Source organism: Eschrichtius robustus, chromosome 20, assembly GCF_028021215.1.
Source record: "Eschrichtius robustus isolate mEscRob2 chromosome 20, mEscRob2.pri, whole genome shotgun sequence".
Classification (NCBI taxonomy): Eukaryota; Metazoa; Chordata; class Mammalia; order Artiodactyla; family Eschrichtiidae; genus Eschrichtius; species Eschrichtius robustus.
In genome coordinates this window covers 18,481,890-18,504,394 of record NC_090843.1, presented here as the reverse complement: position 1 = coordinate 18,504,394, position 22,505 = coordinate 18,481,890, and the positions used below count along the sequence as shown (strand labels likewise).

Below are 22,505 nucleotides of genomic sequence, written 5' to 3'. Positions count from 1 at the left end.
ATTATATTCTATGGGACAGTGCTGGTTTCAAATAATGATTAGTCATCATGTTTTAGATGCCTAACTAAATGCTAAGCAATTTATGTGCATTCCTTATTTAATCTTTTCATCATCTCCACAATTTCATTGTTATTCTATTGAATATTTTACAGACGAGGAAGCCATGGCTTAAAGGAGTTAAGTATATAACTATGAAAAAGGGTAAGTTAAAAGTAAATGTGGGACTTCCCTGGTGGTCCAGTGGCTAAGACTCTGCGCTCCCAATGCAGGGGGCCCAACTTCGGTTCCTGGTCAAGAAATTAGATCCCACATGCCGCAACTGCTGCAACTAAAGATCCCACATGCCGCAACGAAGATCCTGCGTGCCGCAACTAAGACCCGGCGCAGCCAAATAAATAAATTAAATAAATAAATATTAAAAACAACAAAACAAAACAAAAAAACTAAATGTATTTCAATGGAAAGTGTCCACAATAAATTGTGTTTGTTTTTTTTTTTAAACAGTGATCAACCATTATCAGAAGAATAAAATATGCTTATATCATTTATTTTAAATAAGACATTAAGTGACTTGCCCATGGCCATCTAATTGCAGGGCCAGGACTTGAATCCTGGGCCTGGGATGACTCCAAGTTCATGCTCTTATCCCCATGACAACCCACAGAGGTCAAAAGGCTTTGGAGGGCATAGTAGCTAAACTCCCACCCATGACAGGTCTTCTCTCTGTAATATTCCTGGAAAGCAGCTCACTAGCGCCTGCTTGAATACCTATAGTAATGGGGAGTTCATTGCCTTGCTAGGCAGCATGCCCCATTGCTGGCTACATGGTTATTAAGACTTTCCTCCATTAAATGAGGAGGAATCTGTTCATCCTAAGTTCTGTCCTTGAGTTTGGGATCCTCTTAGTGGAGGTGGCCTCCTTGAGCTAGGCTGAAAGGATGGGCTGGTTTGCACTGGTCTCTAAGGAGAGAGCTCAGGAAAGGGTCCAGCAGGTTACCCACTGCTTCACAGGGAAGGGAGCCCAAATCTGGCTACACCCCTCCTCGCACCTCCAAGGCCCAGCACTTCCTGCAGACTGACCCAGGTAAAACTTGCCTGCTTGGTGTGCACCGCCTCCCTGATGTGGGACCACAGCTGCAGCCAACACCTGACTTTCTACTCACGGTAAAGCCTCCATCCGCTGAAAGGATAATCATCTGCCTGCTGCTCTGGCAGGTTCTCATCGGGTGAGGGTTGAACGCTGGGTCTTTAGAAAAGACACACGAAACGGCAAGCTCCTGGCCCGGCTTTGGCAGCTTCCCTCAGCTACTCTAAAGGGAAGAAAAGAAATTGCTGGGATAGAGGTTGGGGGTGGGACTAGGCATAGAGAGGGAAGAAGAAGAAGAATTTGGGATGCTAATGAATTCCTTGTGATCTCACTTTTCTTCTTCCAGCACAGGTCCCTCTGCAAAAATTGATGGGGCTGCCTTGCCAGCCAGAGCCTGAAAATGTGCCCAGGTAGACAGAACCCCAAGTCCCAGGACAGCCTGTGAAATGCTGGCTGCCTACAAACATATAAAAGGGCAGGACAGAAAACAAGAGGGATCTGCAACTGACAGCCCCTCCTTGGCATTGTACTTCAGGGCTCTGCTTTCCCTGTCTGACCCCTCCCAGGGACAGCAGAGCTGTGAACCCAGGAACACTGATAGCCAAGAGAAGTGGCATCACCAAACCCTACCACTGCCTCTTGCCTCCTCTCACTGCCACTTTCAACATAAAAAAATAATAAACTGGGACTTCCCTGGTGGCACAGTGGTTAAGAATCCGCCTGCCAATGCAGGGGACATGGGTTCGAGCCCTGATCTGGGAAGATCCCACATGCCACGGAGCAACTAAGCCCGTGCACCACAACTAACGAGCCTGCGAGCCACAACTACTGAGCCTGTGCTCTGGAGCCTGCAAGCCACAATTACTGAAGCCCATGCGCCTAGAGCCCGTGCTCCGCAACAAGAGAAGCCACTGCAATGAAAAGCCCACGCACTGCAACGAAGAGTAGCCCCCGCTCGCCACAACTACAGAAAGCCCGCACTCAGCAGCAAAGACCCAATGCAGCCAAAAATAAATAAATAAATAATTTTTTTAAAAAAAATAGTAATAATAATAAACTACTATGTTGTACACCTGAAACTAATATAATATTGTAAATCAACGGTGCTTCAATTTAGAAAAATATATAAAAAATAAAAATAAAAGAAATGCCCTCCAGGAGTTTTAGTAAAGGGTCTGAAGCCTATAATTTGATCCCCAGTTCCATTCCATCTGCCAAAGCTGTGTCAGGCCCCACGGTCACGACAGCAGGCCAGCCTTCTGCCAGCAACCACGCCATGATTACAGGTTGTTCCTAAGAGCTGGTATAACTAGCAGGGTTAGGCTCAAGGTAACTCATAGTAGCATTATTGATTGCCAATCTTGTTCTAGGCTTTGCCCTAAGTGCTTTATATACTTGCAACAAATTTGTGAGCCAGGATTTATTCTTATTAACATTTTAGGAACGGGGAAACTGGGCTCAGAAGCATTAAATGACAAGATTGCCAGCCAAAAAATAGCAGGAAGGGATCTGAACCCAAATCTGTCCTGCTCTTAAAATCTGTGCTTTAAAAAAACAAAACATGGCTTCCCTGGTGGCGCAGTGGTTGAGAATCTGCCTGCCAATGCAGGGCACACGGGTTCGAGCCCTGATCTGGGGAGATCCCACATGCCGCGGAGCAACTAGGCCCGTGAGCCACAGCTACTGAGTCTGCGCGTCTGGAGCCTGTGCAACAAGAGAGGCCGCGATAGTGAGAGGCCCGCGCACCGCAACTAGAGAAAACCCTCGCACAGAAACGAAGACCCAACACAGCAAAAATAAATAAATAAATAATAAATTTATTTTAAAAACCAAAACAAATAAAATTTAAAAAAACAGAACAAGGGACTTCCCTGGTGGTCCAGTGGTTAAGTCTCTGTGCTTCCACTGCAGGGGGCGTGGGTTCGATTCCTGGTCGGGAAACTAAGATACATGCTGCGCGGCACGAGACCACCACAAACTAGTACCATGAATCGTCACCAAGTTATAATGACCTTCAACACCGGGCTTTCCTTGTTGCAGCTCTACGCCCACGCGTTCTCCTTTATTGGGTTACTTTGAAGCAAACCTAAGTTTTGTCATTTCATCTGTGAATAGTTCAGCCTGTGTCTTTAAAGGAGAAGGATGCTCAAAATCTGTGCTCTTGACCTCCTCAAAATAACGACCCTGGGTGAGAGATTACCAAGAAAGTACCCAGAAAACTTGCAAGGTTTCCTTCACCGCCAGAGGGGAATGAAGCATTCCCCAGCTGCCTTCAGCCTTTCCGAATATTGTGGGAAGGGTACAGGCATTATCTACTAAGTCCAGGAATACCCATCTGGCAGCCCAACATCATGGGGACCTGGCCACCTAGCCACGTGGACAACATTCCTGCCTGTTACCCCTGAGTAAAGTTTATCTGCTGGAAAACGTTACCTAACCAGTTCTCTCCAGCTGCACTATCTCAGAACTTGTTACCTTGTTGGCTGTCATGTGCCCATGGAATAACGTTAACATTTACTTGACACACCTACTACGGGTCAGACACTGAGTTAGGGGTTTCTGTATGTGTCAGGAACCAAACGCTTGATTTTTGAAAATTTTTATCTGATTTCTGTTGTTCAAATTTCCATTTGGTTCAGAATTCCAAATTCTAGAATATTATGGGAAGGACTCTATATAATCCCTTCAGGGACTGAGTCCATCAATCAGCAGCATTTCTTAAGAACATGCACACTTGCATAAGTCACCCTGTGAGTCACCCTGGAGCGTACCAAGTATAGAAGACAGTTCCTGCCTTATACTACAGTGGAACACATTTCTCTGTATTCAAGTCTACAAATAGTAATCTCCTTCTCCTGTGCCACAGGGCTTGCAATCCCCATCCTAAGGAGCTTGGAAGTCTAGTAGGACAAGACAAAGTACACAAATAAGTAGATCTATAAACCGGAACACACCAACTGGCACAGCAGATGTAAAAATAACACGTCCTGGGAGTCAAAAGGAAATAGCAGTTATGCGTGACTGGGGGTAATCGGGAAAGCTTTGGTGGGGAGGTGTAAACAGATTGTTTCCCAGGTATTGGTGCAGTTTGCTCTACAAGCCACGTGCCCTAGACTCTAGAGGCCACACACTGTGTTCTACTCTCCAGTTCTTCCTCGCCATGACACTGGTGATGGCCCTTACTGAGCGTAGCTGGCTTTGGTCCCATCTGCATTCTTCCATGAGTCCAAGGTGTGCATGACTGCTCTGGGCTGTCTGCCTCTTCCCATCAAACCCTGGTTGCTGCTACTGCTGGCTCTCGGGGTTTGCTTGTTAACCCCAGAAGCCTGGGTGATGCTGCAGCTCTCTGTGTCTCCAGCAGATGGGTTTGCTCATCGAATATTCGGTTTTCTGGGCATCATGAGGATGACAAGGGGGTTTGAGGCGCCACTGGAGGAAAGAGTTATACCTTCCAGGGTTGGGCCTGAAAATAGACCCGTCATTAAGGTTTTTACAGGCAGAGGTGATGGGAGAGAGAACTATAAGGAGAAAGGCAGAGGCAGGAATAGAGCGTTTTCAGAGAACTCCAACTGGAGGATGGGCTTTGGTGGAGGGCAAGATGGAGAGAACCGTGGAGGTTCATCTGGAGAAGCAGCCTGGGGCGTTTTGTGAAAACCCATAAGAACATGCTGAGGACTTTCACGGGCAATGAAGAGCTAATAAAGGGACCTGGCAGAACTGTCACTGTACCTTAGGAATGTCAATCAGGCAGAGCAAGTGACATGGATTGGAATGGAGGGGGAAAATGAAGGCCAGGAGACCAGCTAGAAGGCCCAGGGTGTACGCTCTTTGCAATTATCTGCTTACTTACCCATGACCCCCACTGGAAAGTGGGCCTCTTGAAATAAGCCTTCTACTTGCCCTAAACATCTTGGGGAATGGGCCTGCACTGCATTAATTTTTTTGTTTCCCTAGTGCCTGACATTAGTAGGTGTTCAATAAATATTAGTGCCTGGCACATAGTAGGTATTTTGTTAAAAGAAAGAAAAAGATAGGGAGAGAGGGAAGAAGGGAAGGAAGGAAGAAAGAAAAAAAGCCATACCTGTGATAAGCTATGGAGATGGTTTAGGGGTGAGGTAATGAGGCCTTTCTGTAGGGGTGGAGGTAGTAATAATGGTAAGGTCGGGGAGCCACAGATTTCTCAGTAAGAGCATCTGTAGAACTTGGCAAGTGACTGGTTGTGGGAGTAGAGCAAGAGCAAGGACTCTAGGATGATCGGGAGAATGGTAGGACCATTAATAGAAATAAGACAAACGGGAGAAGCAGGTCAGTGGGAAGAGGCAGGACTGTTACCTGAAAACTGTGTTCTCCTCTTGGTGGGTATCGAGCCAAAAGACACAACCAAGCCAAAGAGCAGGAGAAGGAGGGATTTATTACTTGCAGCAAGTAAGGAGAACACCAGGGATCTTTCCCAAAGCAGTATCTCCCCAAACAGCAAAATTGGGTAAGAGTTTAAGCTAAGGGTACATGCATATTCATGAAGGGGCTTGGGCAGTAGGCAGAGTCCAAGCTTTAGTTGATGGAAGTCACGAGGGTCAGAAAACATCCACATCTTCATCCCTTAGGTTCCAGTTGATCTGGTGGTTGAACGCTTCAGGCTAATCTTTACCATCAGGAACAGGACTGGGAGTCTTTACAACTAACTTATCATCTTTGCTATTGTTACTTCTCTTGCCTGATAACAGGCAGTGTTCCTGCATTCTTTGTTCACTTAAGATAATTAAATACTGAGACCTGAAGGGTAAGCTGGGATGAAGTGAGAGAGTGGCATGGACATATATACACTACCAAATGTAAACTAGATAGCTAGTGGGAAGCAGCCACATAGCACAGGGAGAGCAGCTCGGTGCTTTTTGACCGCCTAGAGGGGTGGGATAGGGAGGGTGGGAGGGAGACACAAGAGGGAGGAGATATGGGGATATATGTATATGTACAGCTGACTCACTTTGTTGTAAAGCAGAAACTAACACACCATTGTAAAGCAATTATACTCCAATAGAGATGTTAAAAAAAAAATACTGAGACCTGTTCAAGGACAAGCATTGTGCAGGCTTAGATCACAAAATGGATTAGGCCAAAAATGGCTTCTCTTATGTCAACAAACCCATGCCTGGTTCTCTTCATCTGGGGAACCATTTATCCCATCTGCTTACAGGATAATTTTCATTTTGGACATTTGGAGTTTCAGGTCCCAGCAAGTCCACCCAAAGTAGTATCCAGTACACATGGAGCGAAAGTTCAGGAAGGAGCTTGGCTCTAAAAGTACAGACTGGCAGGCATCTGCAAAGAGGTTCTAGTGGCAATCGTGGGAGTGGGTGAGATCACCAAGCAGAGAAGAGAGGAAACAAGAGGCCTGAAGGCAGAGTCCTAAGGAATGCCAACATTTATGGGATGAGAACAAGCAACGTTGGAGAGAGAAAAGCGAAATCAGGAAAGTACAGGATCAGGATAGCCGAGGAGGAGGTTTCAAGCAGGGGGAGGCCATCAGCAGAGCCAGATGCTTCTGTGGTCCAGTAGGATGAGGCCTGTAAAAGAGCCCGCTGGATTTGGCAACAGGAGGTCTCAAGAGCTCTCAAAGGGTGCAGTGACTGTGACACGCTGAGAACGGGATCCAGATTGTGCTGGGTAAGAAAGGAGTAGGTGGTGAGAGCCAAGAGGTAGTCAGCTAAACTGCTCTTGAAGGGCTTCGGCAGCTATGGGAAGAAGAAAGGAAGGACAACGGCTTGAGAGGGAGGTAGGATTGGAGGAAGATGGGCTTTTAGAACGGGTGTAATGAGAACAGATTTGCAGGCGGAAGAGAAAGAAGCTGTGAGCTGGAAAAGGAGGGAGACGGGGCATTTGGGGGAGCAGAGCAAGGTCCCAGAGAAAGGGGAAAACCAAGAGAGCATATTTTTTAAAAAGCCTACAAATCAAAGCAACACATAAGTGGTAATAATAAGTCCTTACATTTGAAAAGCAGTGAAATGCAATCTGCAAAGCATTTTAATATGCTTTATCTCATTTAATCCTTGTGACAGGCATATTATTATTATTTCTACTAAAATACAAGGAGGTTAAATGACTCACCCAAGATCACACAGCTAATAAACAAAAGAACTTGGGATCAAAAAGCCAATCAAGAGACTCATTGATTAAAACGCCTGGGAAGGGACTTCCCTGGTGGTTCAGTAGTTAAGACTCTACGCTCTCACTGAAGGGGGCTTGGGTTGGATCCCTGGTCAGGGAACTAGATCCCAGATGCGGGCCGCAACTAAGGAGCGGGCGAGCCACAACTAAGGAGCCTGCCTGCCACAACTAAGACCTGGCACAACCAAATAAATAAATTTTTTAAAATAAATTTATTTACTTTGTTTTTTTATTTTTGGCTGCATTGAGTCTTTGTTGCTGCGCGCAGGCTTTCTCTAGTTGCGGGGAGCAGAGGCTACTCTTCGTTGCAGTGCACAGGCTTCTCACTGCGGTGGCTTCTCTTGCTGCTGAGCACGGGCTCTAGGCGCGTGGACTTCAGTGGTTATGGCACGTGGGCTCAGTAGTTGTGGCTCGCGGGCTCTAGAGCTCAGGCTCAGTAGTTGTGGCACGCGGGCTTAGTTGCTCTGCGGCACGTGGAGCAGGGTTCGAACCTGTGCCCGCTGCATTGGCAGGCGGATTCTTCACCACTGCGCCACCAGGGAAGCCCCGTAAATATATATTTTTAAATGCCTGGGAATTCCCTGGAGGCCCATGTTTAGGACTCCGCACTTCCACTGCAGGGGGCATGGGTTCGATTCCTGGTTGGGGTCAGATCCAGCAAGCCGTGTGGCCAAATAAATAAAATAAAATGTCTGCTGTGCCTGGCACCATGTTAGGTGCCAAAGATCCCAAAGAGAGCAGGAAATAGCTCCCGCCCTTGAGGAGTTCACAACCCAGTAGACTGAGCTCCACGCTACTGACAAATAGGTTCCAAGACATAAATGTGCTCAACGGAGGGCACTAATTCAGACTGAGGAAGGAGGAGGAGGTTTCAATGGAAGCTTTCAAGAGGAAGTGAAGCTGAGCTGAGACTGGAAGGATAAACAGCAAGGAATGAGCTGGCTAAGAAGTGAATGAAAAGAGGAAAGCGTTCCCAGCAAAGTACACTGGTGTGCAAGAGCCTAGGGCCTTTGGGAAGTGTGAGTTATTCACTCTGAGGGCACACGGGGCGGGTGTGGCAAGGTACAAGAGAGGCGCATGCCAAGATAAGAGTAGGGGAGCTTGCACGTTACGTGGAGGGATTCTAACGTGTCCTGAAGGTGAGTGCACCAGTGAAGGATTTTAAACAAGAAAAGATATCACCAAATTTGCATTCTAGAACCATCACACTGGAGAACCCCTGGAGGCAGTGTGGAGGATGGATTAGAGGAGGATGTTAGGGGAAGCAGGGAGATCAGTTAAGATGCAAATGTAGGGAACTCCCTGGCGATCCAGTGGTCACGACACCAGTGGTTACGACTCGGGGCTTTCACTGTCGTGGGCCGGGTTCAATCCCTGGTCAGGGAACTAAGATCCCGCAAGCCGCGTGGAGTGGCTTGAAAAAGAAAAAAAGATGCAAATGTAGTGGCCTAAGCAAGAAAGGATAAGGGCCAGGCTGGATGGGGCAGTAGCACTGGTAATGGAATAGAAAATGAATATATAATGATATACTATAATATAGAAATTTATATATACATAATTATATATATAAAGAAAAAACTGGCCCTCCTTAGAGAAAGAAGGAGATAAGGATATAAAGAAACAGAATGGTGTAAAATAGGTTCCGGCTGAAACAGAAGCAGGAAGAGAAGCAGATATTAGTGGAAGTGGAGAGCTGAGTGGAAAAATGAGTTGGGACATACTGGGTTGAGAAGCCCCTGAGCCATCCAGGTGGAGGTGCCCGGTAGGTAGCTGGTTATGAGGATCTGGAGCTCCTGGGGAGGCTGACCTGGAGATATATCTTTGTGAATCATCAGCATAAAGTAGTGAACAGAGCCACAGGTGGGGTGAGTGTTTAGATGAAGAAGAGAAAATGGTCTCTTGCACAGCCTTAAGGAACACTGGCATTTAAGGAGTAGGTAAAGAGAAAAGAGCTGAGAAGGAGGTGAGAAGGAGAAACCAGAGAGACAGGAGAGAAAAAAAGGAGAAAATGATGTCCCAGAAAAAACTGAGATTGAAGCAGGTCACCTGGGAGAACGCTCCTGAGAGTAAGAAGAGTACCATCTTTGTTCATTTTCAGGAGGAGTGGGGTATGGCTTCCTCCAAGCTGGTCAGAGGTTTTAGGAAATAGAAGGAAAGTGAGAAAAAGAAAGGCTGAGAAATAGAAGCGAGAGTTGAGCCCATCTCCTCTCCTCTTTGCCGTGTTTTCTTGCTCTTGCTGCGATAATCAGTGCACTCATAGAAAATAAAACTTGTTATTTGATAAAATGTGGAGAATCAGATGCTCAAAATGCTTCTATTATGTGCTTCAAAACCCAACACGCTGAAAACAGAGATCATCCAATGTGCTCACGCTGTCCTTAAAAATGTTCCTTTGATAAACATTAACTGTTCTGTTTACCAGAGATGTTAAGGAGGAAAATAAACAGGGCAATTTAGAAGTATTTAAAAATTGAAGTTTAAACCATAAGAGAAAACAAGAGGCAAAAATGATCCAAAACTGCATGAACATTGCAGACCTCAGCTGCCCTTGAAATCTTTTTCTCTGCCTAACATTACATAATTCTTCATCAGCCAAAGATATCAGTTTCACATGCTAAAGTTCAATGAGTATGTGTCATACTTAAAGGACAGGGTATTGAAAGGAAAGAATAATATAAAGAGATGTAAGAAAGGTTTGGCACATAAAGGCAATGCACATAAAAGCCTGAGTATTTTCTAAAGAAGCTTTAAGAATATTATTGAAAAATAAGTGATGCAGACTTGCATTTTGGATGATATCATAAATCCAGGCATCCTAACTAATTCCCCTGCTGAAAACGAAAAATTCTGGATGAAATACGAAAAATATTTTCTTCTAAATGCATGAATAAAAATAAGGAATATTCATCCAAAACCAAGTGATGGTAGGAACCCAGAGATAAATGGAGAAATTATCAAACCAGTTGGCTCTCAGTTTTCAAGACCTCAAGGAGCTCCAGGGACAGGAGACAGAGCCCCAGGTCTGCCTAAGGTGGAGATTCTAACTGGATACCTCCTCATACAGGTCAGGCCCTTAAAGGCTATACTTTCACTGGTAGGCTAATCCAGAAATAAATCTAATCCTTCCACCTGGAAGGTCTGCAACCAAGATGGGCTGTCTTGATTCTTGTTACCACAGGAAAGTGAAACAACTTCCTGAAAATGTGTAACCAAAAGCTAGCGCTAAAACAAGTTTGCAGCGCAGATTCATATTAATTGGATGGTCTGAAAAGCCTCTAGCAGAGAATGTAATGTAAAGTGGTCCTAAGTGCTGGAAGAAGCAAATACAAATCCTCTTAGATGAACCCACCTTTATCTCAGGCCCTCCAAAATTCCCACAGATAACATTTTAAGAAATATTAAATCACAGTCAAAAATCACAAAACCCTTGGGGGCTTCCCTGGTGGCGCAGTGGTTGAGAGTCTGCCTGCCAGTGCAGGGGGCACGGGTTCGAGCCCTGGTCTGGGAAGATCCCACATGCCACAGAGCAGCTAGGCCCGTGAGCCACAATTGCTGAGCCTGCACGTCTGGAGCGTGTGCTCCGCAACAAGAGAGGCTGCGATAGTGAGAGGCCCGCGCACCGCGATGAAGAGTGGCCCCCACTTGCTGCAATTAGAGAAAGCCCTCGCACAGAAACGAAGACCCAACACAGCCATAAAATAACAAATAAATAAATAAAATTTTAAAAAAATATATATATATCTGGTGCCCAGTTGAAGATCCTAGGGGAATAGGGAGAACCGGGATAAATTATTAACCCCTAAGAGTGCTGCAAAAAAAAAAAAAAAAAAAATCACAAAACCCATAAACAAAAAGGTCCTACTGTATAGCACAGGGAACTATATTCCATATCCTGTAATAAACCATAATGGAAAAGAACATGAAAAAGAATATATGTATATACACATGTATACACACACACACACACACACACACACACACACATTTATATAACTGAGTCACTTTGCTGTATAGCAGAAATTAACACAACATTGTAAATCAACTATACTGCAGTAAAATTTTTAAAAAATGATTTTTAAAAGCTGCTTAACATCACTAATTATTAGAGAAATGCAAATCAATACTACAATGAGGTATCGCCTCACACCAGTTAGAATGGGCATCATCAGAAAATCTACAAACAACAAATGCTGGAGAGGGTGTGGAGAAAAGGGAACCCTCTTGCAATGTTGGTGGGAACGTAAATCGATACAGCCACTATGGAGAACAGTATGGAGGTTCCTTAAAAGACTAAAAATAGAATTACCATACGATCCAGCAATCCCACTACTGGGCATATACCCAGAGAAAACCATAATTCAAAAAGACACATGCACCCCAATGTTCATTGCAGCACTATTTACAGTAGCCAGGTCATGGAAGCAACCTAAATGCCCATCGACAGACGAATGGATAAAGAAGATGTGGTACATATATACAATGGAATATTACTCAGCCATAAAAAGGAACGAAATTGGGTCATTTGTTGAGACGTGGATGGATCTAGAGACTGTCATACAGAGTGAAGTAAGTCAGAAAGAGAAAAACAAATATCGTATATTAACGCATGTATGTGGAACCTAGAAAAATGGTACAGATGAACCGGTTTGCAGGGCAGAAGTTGAGACACAGATGTAGAGAACGTATGGACACCAAGGGGGGAAAGTCGCAGGGGCATGGGGGTGGTGGTGTGATGAATTGGGCGATTGGGATTGACATGTATACACTGATGTGTATAAAATTGATGACTAATAAGAACCTGCTGTATAAAAAAATAAATAAAATAAAATTCAAAAAAAAAATCACAAAAACTAATGAGAATATACTGTAGCACAGGGAACTCTACTTAATGCACTGTGGTAACCTAAATGGGAAGAAAATCCAAAAAAGAGGGGATATATGTATATGTATAGCTGATTCATTTTGCTGTACAGTAGAAACTAACACAACATTGCAAAGCAACTATACTCCAATAAAAATTAATTTAAAAAAAGAATTTATACCCAAAATATTTAAAGATCTCTCAAAACTCAATAAGCAATTCAATTTTTTTAAATGGGGGAAAAAAATCACAAAACCCAAGGAAGCTAAGCTCCAGGAGCAAGAGATGCAGGAATATAGGCAGCAGAATCAGATTTATAAAAACTTTAGATATAGGAATGATCAGAAACACAATATAAAATAACTATTTTAGAGCTTTTAAGAAATAAAAAAGAAATAATATGAGTAAATAAGAAGAGCTACAAAAATGATCAAGTAGTTTAAAAAAATAAATAAAATTCTGGAACTGAAAAATGTAATAAATAAAATTTAAAACTGAGTGGACTGAATTAATAGCAGATTAGACACACTGAAGAGAGAATTAGTGAACTAGAAAGCACCTGAAGAAATGACTCAAGCTATAGCACAGTGAGCCAAAGAAATGAAATATGAAAGAATACTCAGATTCAAGAATCCCAATTAATTTCTTTCCTTTTTTTTAATCTATCTATCTATTTATTTATTTTTGGCTGCGTTGGGTCTTTGTTGCTGCGCACGGGCTTTCTCTAGTTGTGGTGAGTGGGGGCTACTCTTCGTGGCAGTGTGCAGCCTTCTCATTGCGGTGGCTTCTCTTGTTGAGGAGCACGGGCTCTAGGTGCGCCATCTTCAGTAGTTGTGGCTCGCAGGCTCTAGAGCGCAGGCTCAGTAGTTGTGGCACACGGGCTTAGTTGCTCCGCGGCAGGTCTGATCTTCCCGAACCAGGGCTCGAACCCATGTCCTCTGCATTAGCAGGTGGATTCTTAACTACTGTGCCACCAGGGAAGCCCCCACTGAATTTCTAATAGAAATAAAAGGAGATTTCCAATCCAACACATGATAATAAAATTGCAGAACACCAAAGACAGACTAGATCGTAAAAGCAGAGAGAAAGGTCAGATAACTTCAAAGCTGCAACATTAGACTGATAGCCAACTTCTTAAGAGCAACAATAAAGGTAAGAAGATAACGGAACAGGACTTCCCTGGTGGCGCAGTGGTTAAGAATCTGCCTGCCAATGCAGGGGACATGGGTTCAAGCCCTGGTCCGGGAAGATCCCACATGCCTCAGAGCAATTAAGCCCATGCACCACAACTACTGAAGCCTGCGTGCCTGGAGCCCGTGCTCTGCAACAAGAGAAGCCACCGCAATAAGCCCGCGCACTGCAAACAAGAGTAGCCTCCGCTCGCCGCAACTAGAGAAAGCCCACGTGCAGCAACAAAGACCCAACGCAGCCAAAAATTTAAAAATAAAATAAGAAGATAATGAAACAATACTTTCAATGTGTTGAGAGGAAATTACAATCAACTTAGAATTCTATACCCACTGAAAATCTATAAAGAACGAAGGTGAAAAAGAAGGAATCTCAAACAAATGAAAAGGAGGGTAGAGCGGTAAATGGTAAAATAATTAACCACATAGGGACTATCTATTTTATCTAATCTATTGACTACATAAAACTATAGCAAGGTTCTAAGGCATTAAAAAACTAACAAAAGGGTATCTGCTGCCATCTGGTCCCAGGGACCGCAGTATAGGTCTAACCATGGCTCTGTGCTACCCTGTGGCCATGGGCTCAACAAGGCCCAGAAGGTGACCAAGATCATGACCCAGCCAAGACACAGCTGTGGCCTTGGGCACCTCATCAAGCACACCGAGTTCCCTCAGGACGTGATCCAAGAGGTGTGCAGCTTTGCCCTAAATGAGCAACATGACACAGAGATGTTCAAGGTCTCCAAGGACAAGCAGGCCCTCAAGTTTATCCAGAAAACATTAGGGACACATATCTGTGCCAAGAGGAAAGCAAGAGAACTGAGCAATGTCCTGGCCACCATGAGGAAAGCAGTTGCCAAGAAACTGAGGCCCCTCCCTGCTCTGTGCATAAGAAAAACTGTACAGGAAAAAAACCTCAAAAAAACAAACAAACAAAACAACAAAACCCAACCTCAATTAAGGTAGAACTAAAATATACAACCCAGTAACGTTAAGTCAGAAAGTGGGTGATTAGAATTAAAGTGTTTTCAGGTTCTCACAGTGTTTGGAAAAGGCAAAAGGGTAATGATTTACTTTGGACTTTGATGAGTTAAATACTCATAACAAATTTTTAGATCAAGCACTAAAAGTCTAGGAATAAAATATTTAGCTTCTAAACTAATGGGGGGGGGAATGTAGTGATAAAAAGTTAGCAATCAAAACAAAGTTAAGAGGGCAGAGAAAAAATAATCATAAAAAGGGGAACCAAATAGCTAAAAAAAAAATCAGTAATTGCAATAAGTATAATGCGATAGATGCTGCAGTTAAAGGTTTGTCAGAGCAGTGAAAAATCCAGCTCTATACACTTTTTTAAAAACCCATCTAGAATATAAGGATACAGAAAGGTTGAAATCAAAAGAATGGAAAAGACACATTAAGCAAATACAAAGTAAAAGAAAGCTGACATAACTACGTAAGTAACAAAGTAACAAGATAAAATGTACTTGAAAGCAAAAAATATTATTAGATACGAAAAGTTCACTACATAATGATGAAAACTATACTACAAAAACTGACAGACTAAAAGACACGACTGAAAAATCCATCATCATAACGGGAGACAGTAATATCCTCAAGTGATCAATAAACCAAGCAGGCAACAAAAGAAAACAAAATCAGTAAGGATTTATGAAATTTGAATAGCACAATTACCAAGCTTAATTTAATGGGCACATTAAATTAATATAAATTTAAATTTAATTAATTAAATTAAATTTAAAACAATGCCAAAGCAACATTCCAAAACATTACAAGGACAGCACAGAAAGGAAAATGATATACCAAGTTCACTCAGGAACATAGGTGCAAATATCCTAAGTAAACTATTAGCAAACTGAATTCAGCAGTGTTTAAAAGGATAATACACTAATCCCAAGTTGGATTTACCCCAGGAATGTCTTGTAGACTGAATATTAAGAAGTCAATTAATTATTCATTTTCCTAGGTATAACATGTTACATTTTAATAGGAAAAAGTCCTTATATTTATGAGCTGCATACTGAAGTATGTCATCATATTTGCAGGTTATCTTTAAATGGTTAAGAAAAAAAAACATACAGGGAATTCCCTGGCGGTCCAGTGTTTAGGACTCAGCGCTCTCACTGCCCAGGACCTGGGTTCAATCCCTGGTCAGGGAATTAAGACACCACAAGCCGTGTGACATGGTCAAAAATAAATAAATAAATAAATAATAAAATAAAATGTGTGGACTCAAAGTTATCAAAAGAAAAGAAAGAAAAAAATATACAGCCCACTCAAAAAAAGTATATATAAATATACTCAAAAAAAGAAAGAAAAAAATATACAGCCCACTCAAAAAAAGTATATATAAATAAAAAAATAAAAAAGAAAAAAAAATATACAGCCCACTCAAAAAAAGTATATATTATTTATATATACATAGATAAAGCAAAAATAGTAAAATGTTCACAATTTTTGTGCCTAAATCATAGGTATATGTGTGTTCACTGTACTATCCTTTCAACTTTTATGTACATTGGAAATTTTTCATAATGCAAAGTTATCAAAAAGGAAAACCAAGTAATGAAATGTACCACGTTAGCTGAGTAAGGGGAAAAAGTCTTTGACAAAATTGAACATACGTATATACATGATTTTTAAAAAGTAAAACTATTAGCAAACATAATGGTGAGGGCTTCCCTGGTGGCGCAATGGTTAAAAATCTGCCTGCCAATTCAGGAGCCAAGGGTTCAAGCCCTTGGGAAGATCCCACAAGCCGCGGAGCAACTAAGCTTGCGAGCCACAACTACTGAGCCCGCGTGCCACAACTACTGAAGCCCGCACGCCTAGAGCCCACGCTCCACAACAAGAGAAGCTACCACAATGCGAAGCTCGGGTACCGCAACGAAGAGTAGCCCTAGCTTGCCGCAACTAGAGGAAAGCCTGTGTGCAGCAACGAAGACCCAATGCAGCCAAAAATAAATAAAATAAATAAATTTATATTTAAAAAAGAGAGAACTTAGCAAGCAAGTGTATTAGAAACAAAATCAATAAATGAAAATCAAGCGCATTTCTATACACCGGCTACTAATAGATTAAAAATATGAAGTACCCAGGAATAAATCTAACAAAAGGTGCACCGGATCTCTATGGGGAAAAATTATAAAGCTTTATTAAGAGATATTAAAGAATACCAAAATAAACAGAGGGCTTTGCTATGTTCATAGACTGTAAGATTTGCATTAATAAAAATGTCAGATGTCCTCAAATAGATCTATAGATTCAATGCAATCCCATTCCACAGATGAATTTAAACTTTTTTTTAAGAAGAAGGAAATTCTAACATATGTTACAACATGGATGAAGCTCAAAGACTTTATGTTAAATTAAATAAGCCAGACACAAAAGGACAAATAATGTATGATTCCACTTATATAAGGCACTAGAGTAGTAAAATTCACAGAGGAAGTGGAATCATGGCTTCCAGGATCTGGGGTGGGGAGGAGGGAATGAAGAGTTAGTATTAATGAGTACAGAGTTTCAGTTGGAAGATAAAAAAGTTCTGCAGATGGATGGTGGTGATGTTGCACAACAACATGAATGAACTTGATGCCACGGCACCGTACACATAAAGACAGTTAAAATGGTAAATAGCATGTGTATTTTACCACAACAAAAAATGGTTAATCCAAATTTCCAGATAATATTCATCTCTGGGAGGAAGAGAGGAGATGCAATTGGAGAGAAGTAGGCATGGGTCTTGACAATGTTCTCTCTTGGCCTGGTAATAGATTCACAGGTATTCATTGTTGTTGTTTAAACTAAACATATATATTTTCACACCGATTTTGTATGCGTGCCATATTTCTCTTAAAATTTTAAGCACATATATACACATAAATATAAGGAAAATAAATGTATGTGGTAAACCTGTAATGAAAAGCAAGGGAATTTATAAACACAAATTCAAGATAATGGTTCCCTCTGAGGGAGAGGGAAGGAAAGGGATCTGGGAGGGGACCCTAGGGGACTTCAGAGGTCACGATGATGTTTTGCTTTGTTTCCTAAAACTGAGTGGTGAGGTATACACAGGAGTCTGTTGCATCACGATTCTTTTCTCCTCACACATATCTTTCAAATATTCTTTTAAATTTATTCAGTGTTTAATAAATGTAATTTTTACAGAGATCCCTAACAATATATATTTTAGAGTTTGGGCTTTATTTGTAAGCCTGGCACAGTGTCAAACACTGAGGCCAGCTACTTAATTAGATTTGTCTAGGCTACTTCTTTCCTAATACCTTTGTGGTTCCGTGGTCTAAAGAAGTACTTGTGATGTGATGAACAGACAACTTTAGTATATAATAAACCATAACTCTCCTTTATGCAAGTGGTTAAAAGGAGAACGTGCCCTCCTTTGGGGTATATTAAAGTTTTGCTGCAGCTCCTCTAGTTCCTTGCAGGGTAGAAATTGGGCCACTATGTCCCTTGGCTGCATTCATCCCGTTAGCTTTCTCTGCCTTTTTCCCCAACGTCAACAAAGAAATAATACATAAAATACAACCACATAAAAGATCCTGTCATTTTTGACAAAGGAAACATTTTTCCAGGATAAAGTACCAAGCATCTCTACTATTATATTAGAAAGTGAGTAAGGCTAATTATGGGGGCCCAGAGAGCTGTTTGGCAGAGCCCTCATAGCCACAAAGAACCCCAAATTTAGATCTTGGACCTCATCTCCAAATGAGATTACAATACAGTCACAAAGGCACACAAAAAAGATTTTTAAAAGACATTTTTTATGTAGTTTGAAGTGCACGTCCCAATACCAGACCATGATTCCTGTAGTGCCCTGTGAGTTGATATTTATTATAAGTCCCACCATTATCTTCTGACTAGCAGTTATATGAAAATATATTTCTTGGTTTGGCATTCTAACTTATTAAATGTAAATATGTTAAAATTTACCACTAATTGTATAACACTGCTTTGGTGTTTCTTCATTTTGTAATAAATCAGGAGCCTTTAAAAATTAGGGTTGCCAGGTTTAGCAAAGAAAAATACAGGATACCCAGTTTAATTTTAATTTCAGATAAACAACAAGTAATTTTTAGTATGAGCATGTCACATGCAAAAACGGACACTTTTTTAGTGTATGTATGTCCCAGATTTTGCATGGGACATACACATATTAAAAAATTACTTGTCATTTACCTGAAATTAAAATTTAACTGGATGTCCTGTATTTTACCTGGCAGCCCCATTAATGGAAGTACCCAGCTTCTCCACCTCTGAGTGCCCCAGAGTGGGTAGAAAAAGGAAGTAATATTTATTGAGTGTCTGATATGTTATGAGCCAAGCGCATTGCAAGCGTGATCTCATCTAAACCTTGCAACAACCCTATGTGATACTTATTATCACTCCATTTAAAAGCGAACAGTATAGCACAGGGAACTATACTCAATATTTTGTAATAACCTAGAAGGGAAAAGAATCTGAAAAAAAGTAGATATGTATGTAGGTATAACTGAATCACTTTGCTGTACACCTGCAACTAATACAACATTGTAACTCAACTATACTTCAATTAAAAATTTGTTTAAATATATAAAATAATTTTTTAAAGGAAATTTTTAAAAAGTGAACACAAAGCTTGAGTAATTTATTCAAGGTGAGACAACAGAAATGAGATGGATGAAGAATCAAATTCAGGCTTGCTTCCCAAATCTGTACTTTTTCCCTGTCAGAGTGCCTCTCATCAGAAAGCTTTCAGATGGCCCCTCTTTCTTTTTTTTTAAGGTTTAATCAAAAAGGGAAATACTCCAAAAGCTTTTCTATCATACCTTAATATTTCATGTGAAATATTATATTTTTTCATATCTAAATAAATTTGTTTGCTTTGAGTATAATGTAATTATAAGTGAAATTTGCATAGCCTCACGTGTTTCGAGGAATTTATGTTAGTGAAGAGTTTTGCCTTAGGAAAGTCAGGTAATCTTTTGTAGCTCAGTTTCTTCATCTATAAACTGAAGGTGTTCTGTGACAACTAAAGCTCTTTCTAATTCTCCACCTTGAGGATTTCCACTCCTCATTTAAGAAAACATTAAATTTTACACAGCTCTCTGCTGTCACCTGCTGGAAAAATTACAGAACCTATTTCTACTTGAAATGCACTCTATTCAGTAGCCAGTGAGCTCTCTAGATCCTGTGGCTTGTTTACTTAGTAATTTCAGTCATTAATAAGAATTATAGATTTCTGAGTTTCCCCAATTTCAGTGTTTTCCCAATTTCAGTGTTTTCAATTTCTAAAACGTTCCAAATGAACCAAGCCATCTGAGTTGACCATCTGGAAATTAATTTTTTAGCAGTTTTTTTTTCCCCACAGGGGAGTATTTTCCATACTTGTCCCGTGTTTTGTAATGACTGTCCTCCCAAAGCTACTCACACAAAATTTGCTTTAATAATTGCTGTTAGTGTTGCATTCATGAGATCTGATAAGAAGTACTTAATAGAACAGAAAAAAATGTTTTTTCTTAAAGTATCTTTTAAAGATTTCTGGAACATTTAATTTTTGTCTTCTAAAAGACAAGGGTACAAATGCTCATCTACTTTCACACCCTCACGCACAACCTGGAATGCATGTACATTTTTTTTTTTTTTACCTAACTGCTTTATATCTGGAAAGTTTAGTTTTTTAACTGGAAAAGTGTCCCTGAATTAAAGACTAAGTGCTGGCCTTAACTTTTTTATTTTTTTAGAGCAGTTTTAGGTTCACAGCAAAATTGAATGGAAGGTACAGAGATTTTCCATCTACCTCCTGCTCCCGCCCCCCCATCCAACCCCCAGCATCAACATCCCCCACCAGAATGTTGCATTTGTTAAACTTGATAGACACAGTATTGTCACCCAAAGTCCAAAGTACATTAGGTTTCACTTTTGGTGTTGTACATTCTAAGGGTTTTGACAACATATAATGACATGTATCCAGTATTACAGTATCATACAGAATAGTTTCCCTGCCCTAAAAATCCTCTGTGCTCTGCCTGCCCATTCCTCCCTCCTCTCTAGCCCCTGGCAACCATTGCTCTTTTTACTGTCCCCATAGTTTTGCCTTTTCCACATGTCATATAGTTGGAATTATACAGTATGTAGCCTTTTCAGATTGGCTTCTTTCACTTAGCAATATGTGTTTAAGGTTCCTCCATGTCTTTTTGTAGCTTGATAGCTCATTTCTTTTTAGCACTGAATATTCCATTGTCTGGATATACCACAGTTTATTTATCTATCACCTACTGAAGGACTTGGTTGCTTCCAAGTTTTGGCAGTTATGAATAAAGCTGCTATAAACATCCATGTGCAGGTTTTTGTGTGGACATAAGTTTTCAACTCCTTTGGGTAAATACCAAGAAGCATGATTGCTGGATCATATGGTAAGAATATGTTCAGTTTTGTAAGAAATTGCCAAACTGTCTCCCAAAGTGGCTGTACCATTTTGTGTTCCCACCAGCAATAAATGACAGTCCCTATTACTCCACATCCTCATCAGCATTTGGTGTTGTCAGTGTTTTGGAATTTGGCCATTCTGATAGGTGTGTAATGGGATCTGAATGTTGTTTAAATTTGCAGTTCCCTGAAGACATATGATGCATGGCATCTTTCATATGTTTATTTTCCATTTGTATATCTTCTTGGGTATCTGTTCAGCTCATTGTTTAATTGGGTTGTTCATTTTCTTACAATTTTAAGAGTTTTTCGTATATTTTGGGTAACAATCCTTTATCAGACATGTCTTTTGCAAATATTTGCTCCCAGTTTGTGACTTATTGGCCTTAATTTTTAAAACAAAACCATTTTCCAGAATTCTCAACACAATGCTAAAAGTACAGCCCAAATAATTCAATTATAAAATATAAAATATGGGATTAAATTTATTGCCAGTTGGACATGAAAAGATGTTCAACATTGCTAATTACTAGAGAAACACAAATCAAAATCACAGTGAGATATCACTTCACACAGCTCAGAATAGCTATCATCAGAAAGTCTACAAATAATAAATGCTGGAGAGGGTGTGGAGAAAAGGGAACCCTCCTACACTGTTGGTGGGAATGTAAATTGGTGCAGCCACTATGGAGAACAGTATGGAGGGTCCTCAAAAAAACTAAAAATATAGCTACCATATGATCCAGCGATCCTTCTCCTGGGCATATACCTGGAAAAGATGAAAACTCTAATTCAGGGAATTCCCTGCCTGTCCAGTGGTTAGGACTCCACGCTAGCACTGCAGGGGACACGGGTTCGAGATCCCTGGTCCGGGAATTAAGATCCCACAAGTCGTGCGGCCAAACTACAACAACAAAAAAACCTTTAATTAAAAAAGATACATGCACCCCAATGTTCATAGTAGCACTATTTACAATAGCCAAGACATGAAAGCAACCTAAGTGTCCATCAACAGATAAATGGATAAGAAGATGTGCTTCATATATACAATGGAATATTAGCCATAAAAAGAATTAAAAAATGCCATTTGCAGCAACATGGATGGACCTAGAGATTATCATACTAAGTGAAGTCAGACAGAGAAAGACAAATATTATATATCATTTATATGTGGAATCTAAAAAATAATACAAATGAATTTATTTACAAAACAGAAACAGATTCACAGACATAGAGATCAAACTCATGGTTACCAAAGGGGAAAGTCAGGGGAGGGATAAATTAGGAGTATGGGATTAACAGATACACACCACTATATATAAAATAGATAAACAACAAGGATTTACTGTATAGCACAGCGAGCTATATTCAATATCTTTTACTAACATATAATGGAAAATAATCTGAAAAAATATATATAATTGAATCACTTAGCTGCACACCTGAAACTAACACAATATTGTAAATCAACTATACTTCAATTTTTAAAAAATTTATTGCCAGTTGGGGTTGAGTTGGCTTCTGAGAGTGGGAGCCAATAGCTAGTCCCTTCATATCTGAATCCACACTATCTCAGGGTTTTTTTTGTATAGCTGCCTGGAGCCTGATGCAATCTAAGGGGTAATAAAATCAGAATCCTGGGGAATTCCCTGGCAGTCCAGTGGTTAGGACTCTGTGCTCTCACTGCCCAGACTAACATCCCACAAGCCATGAGGCCAAAAATAAAAATTCAGAATCCTACACCTTTCTAAAAACTAATCTT

At 40.9% G+C, this 22,505-nt stretch overlaps 1 protein-coding gene and 1 pseudogene across 2 annotated transcripts in view; one reads left to right on the top strand and one right to left on the bottom strand.

Annotated features, from left to right (window-relative positions):
• Positions 1-22,505, bottom strand: part of LOC137755070 (large ribosomal subunit protein eL19) — a 406,958-nt gene that overhangs the window by 115,051 nt on the left and 269,402 nt on the right. The gene's annotated exons all lie outside the window — the stretch shown is intronic.
• On the top strand, positions 13,854-14,427 carry LOC137754943 (large ribosomal subunit protein eL36 pseudogene; annotated as a pseudogene).